We start from the raw sequence: 4,174 nt of genomic DNA on the forward strand, positions 1-4,174 counted from the left end.
ACAATGAGACGATCCTCATTCGAAACCAACACACAAAACAATTGTCTCATAATTAGTAAAATATGAAACAAGGCAAAACTAAACTGCGAGAAAAAAAATTGAGAAACGAGAAAGCACGAATTAGTGTTTGAGCCTGCCGGGGTGGCCTTGGCTGTTGTTCGCCACACCCTATATCTTTACCCTCCCAACCATGGTCCTTCTTGTAATCGTTAGCGACAGACCCCAAAAGTATTTACGTATACATCAGTTTGTTAGTCTCCCATGCCATAAGTAAGAAAACTTAAAAATTCATCATCATTATAATAATTTTTAATAATCAAACAAAAATTCCTTTTCCATATTTTTCAGTGTACATATCTCCAATTAACAATAATAAACGAAGTCCTAATATAATTATTTTTCTTCATACATGTCTGCTAGATTTCAATGACTAATTTATTTATTTATTAATTATTAAACCCTATCATTACATAGCCTATTTTATTTACTTATGTTAATATAATTATTTATTTAATCATTTAAATTTTTTCCAGTGTCATTTTTAATTCTATTTTGTTTCGTTTAAAACAATGATAATGGTAAGGTGGTGCCTAATTATGATGCTATAAAATTATTAATTATGAAAATATAACTATGTCCATTTAATTGTTTTTATTTATTTATTTTTTTTTTTTTTGTTTTTGTTTCTTTTTGGGCCTACATAATTTTCTTTATTGTTATTCTATTTTTTTGTTTAGCTTCAACAACCTACATCGCACAATTACAATAAAACAGTTTTTATTGCTGAAAAAAGAAAATATGTATATGCAAAATAACAAAATAATTAGTTTTTAATTTTCTCAGTGTAGCGCATGTTTTGGCTTTACATTTAAATGCTTTAAATTTACGAGGATAACATGAATCACAATAAAAAAGAGGAATTGGAAAAATAACAAAAATCAATCGATGCTGATAAGCATTAATGCCGGTAATCAGCCTTTACACTGGGCGACATAAGTTGTTGTCTGTTTTCACTCACCCACTTTATAAAAACTTTTTAGTATTTTTTTAAATTAAAATGATACGCGCCTAAGAATAGTAGCGATAATTAGTATCGACCCCTTATCTGGCAACGTCTTAAAAATGACAGTTGAAACCACCAGCTGGTGAATACCGAAGTGCAAATCGGTGAAGGGTTCTTCGGGTCTCCAGCTTCTGGCTTCGATCTTTTCTATTGGAGTCGTCAAGCTGAGAAGTTGGTCCCGAACCCAGCAGGGAAAATATACGAGCGAGCATATGCACATGTGCTCCGGACCCTAATCCCACTGATATTTCGGCATCGGTTGAAAAAGGCCATCAACAAACGCCAATCTACCGGCTGCCAAAGATTGCCGTGTCGGCAAGGTAAATATTTTTTATAAAAAAATGTCCAAGCCGATCGATATATAATAAAATTTTCTTTGCACGTGTAGGTCACGCTTGTTTTCTTTGACTACACGGCGAGAAATCGCTAGGTCGATTGAGCAGAAAAAATACAAGAAAAGGAAGCACTGGGTAAATATTTCGAAACAATTCTTGGGCTCGTTTGCACAAGATTAATTAATTTAATTCCTGTAGCTAAACGAGGCAGCAGAGCAGATTGGTTACGCTATTCAGCGCCGGCCAAAAAAAGGCGGCTGGAGCAGTTATCTCTGCTGGGGAAAATTTATTTGGAGTTCGCAGCAGCTTGGAGCACAGAAAAACCCACAAAAAGTGACCCAAAAATAAACGTGTAACACACAGTGCAGATTAAAAAAATTTAAAATTAAAAGCCCTTAAAATCTAGTGACAAATTAAAAGTTAACGAAGACGAGGAAATGGGTTAAAACAACTCATAAAATACACGACTAGCTAAAATGTAAAATCTTAAGAAAAAAACCCGACCTCAAAACAGAGAAAAAAAAAACATGCAAAATAGTGTAAAAACACATACATAAAACTTATTTTTTTTGTTTGTTCGATTAAAAACCACTAGAGTTAAAACCATATCGAATCATCATCATTAGTACCCAATCATGAAATTATGAAGTGTCTCAAATCCGATAAGAAATAAAAATTTAAAATAGGCATGTAAAAGGTGTTAAAAAAAACAATGACAGTGGTAGTGATGGTGATGCATATGAGCAGTCAATATGATAGAAAAAAAAACAAGAGCGTGAGCTTAGCAAATCCAACTAAAATCGTACAGTGCAATAAAAAGTTTCGTTGCCAGTAAGAATATAAAAAATTTTTAAACTAAACAAAAAAATAAAACACCAGAAAATAAAATAAATAATATGTATATATAGAATGAATATAAAATATGAAAAACGTAGCTGAAAAAAAAAAATTTTAAATAACTTCTACATATTTTAAATATTAATCAAAAAAAAAAAAACAAACCAAACAAACAAATTAAGATCATGCGGCTATATTTTTAATTTTTAATTTTCCCCTAATACACACGAAAACCTCATCGACAAGAAGGCCTTCTTCGAGAAAAACAAAGTGGGTGAGTGAAAACAGAAAACAAATTATGTCGCCCAGTGTAAAGGCTGATTACCGGCATTAATGCTTATCAGCATCGATTGATTTTTGTTATTTTTTCAATTCCTCTTTTTTATTCTGATTCATGTTATCATCGTAAATTGAAAGCATTTAAATGTAAAGCCAAAACATGCGCTACACTGAGAAAATTAAAACCTAATTATTTTGTTATTTTTCATATACATATTTTCTTTTTTCAGCAAAAGAAACTGTTTTATTGTAATTGTGCGATGTAGGTTGTTGAAGCTAAACAAAAATAGAATAATAATAAAGAAATAAAATTATGTAGACCCAAAACAAAAAAAAAAAAACAACAAAAAAATAAAAACAATTAAATGGGTATAGTTATATTTTCAGAATATTTTCTAGCATCATAATTAGGCACCACATTACCATTATCATTGATTTACACTAAACAAAAAAGGATTATAATGACACTGAAAAAAAAAAAAATTAAATGATTAAATAAATAATTATCTTAACCATAAGTAAATAAAATAGGCTATGTAATGATAGATTAAACCCTATCATTACATAGCCTATTTTATTTACTTATGGTTAAGATAATTATTTATTTAATCATTTAATTTTTTTTTTTACTAAATAAATAATAATAATACTAAATAAATAAATAATAAATACTAAATAAATAAATTAGGCATTGAAACCTAGCAGACATGTATGAAGAAAAATAATTATATTAGGACTTCGTTTGTTATTGTGAATTTGGAGAGATGTACACTGAAGAATATCGAAAAGGAATTTTTGTTTGATTATTAAAAATTATTATAATGATGATGAATTGTTAAGTTTTCTTATTTATGGCACGGGAGACCAACAAATTGATGCATACGTAAATACTTTTGGGGTCTTTCGCTAACGATTACAGAAGGACCATGGTTGGGAGGGTAAAGATATAGGGTGTGGCGAACAACACCTAAGGCCACCCCTGCAGGCTCAAACCCTAATTCGTGCTTTCTCGTTTCTCAATTTTTTTTCGCAGTTTAGTTTTGCCTTGTTTCATATTTTACTAATTATGAGACAATTGTTTTGTGTGTTGGTTTCGTATGAGGATCGTCTCATTGTGTAGATTCAGGAGGGACTCTATAAAAAAACCTTTGACGTAACAATCCTTATCCGCAGCAAACCCCCCCCCCTCACATCTCCCGCTAGAGCTAGGAATCAATGGGTCCCGCTCAGCTGCTGGTTAAGGGTCGACAAGCTTGAATGTGGTTAACACTCGGAGGTATGATCGAGAACAACGATACCCTGTTTATGTTTTCCCCTTTCAACGGCGTAATTACGTCACAATAAGCCGTGTAAAAACTAATATAAGTACAAATTCTGCCGTGGATACATGCATTATTAGCTGAGTAATGAACTTTTTGTTTACAAATTTACAATAGAGTATGCAAATGTATTAGCCATGTAAATACTAATATAAGTACAAATTCTGCCGTGGATACATGCATTATTAGCGGAGTTGTGAACTTTTTGTTTACAAATTTACAATTGAGTATGCAAATGTATTAGAATTGTAGGAATTAATTTAAATTTAAATTCTGCCGTGGATACGTGCATTATTAGCTGAGATGTGAACTTTTTGTTTACAAATTTACAATTGAGTATG

General features: G+C 31.1%; 1 long non-coding RNA gene across 1 annotated transcript; it reads left to right on the top strand.

The window, feature by feature from the left end:
• The first annotated feature begins 1,492 nt into the window (after positions 1–1,492).
• LOC121502531 (uncharacterized) lies at positions 1,493–1,944 on the top strand. Its single transcript, XR_005991040.2, has 2 exons — positions 1,493–1,533; positions 1,597–1,944. It is a non-coding gene; the product is annotated as an uncharacterized lncRNA (long non-coding RNA).
• Positions 1,945–4,174: the final 2,230 nt, after the last annotated feature.

This window comes from Drosophila kikkawai, unplaced genomic scaffold, assembly GCF_030179895.1.
Source record: "Drosophila kikkawai strain 14028-0561.14 unplaced genomic scaffold, DkikHiC1v2 scaffold_87, whole genome shotgun sequence".
Lineage (NCBI taxonomy): Eukaryota > Metazoa > Arthropoda > Insecta > Diptera > Drosophilidae > Drosophila > Drosophila kikkawai.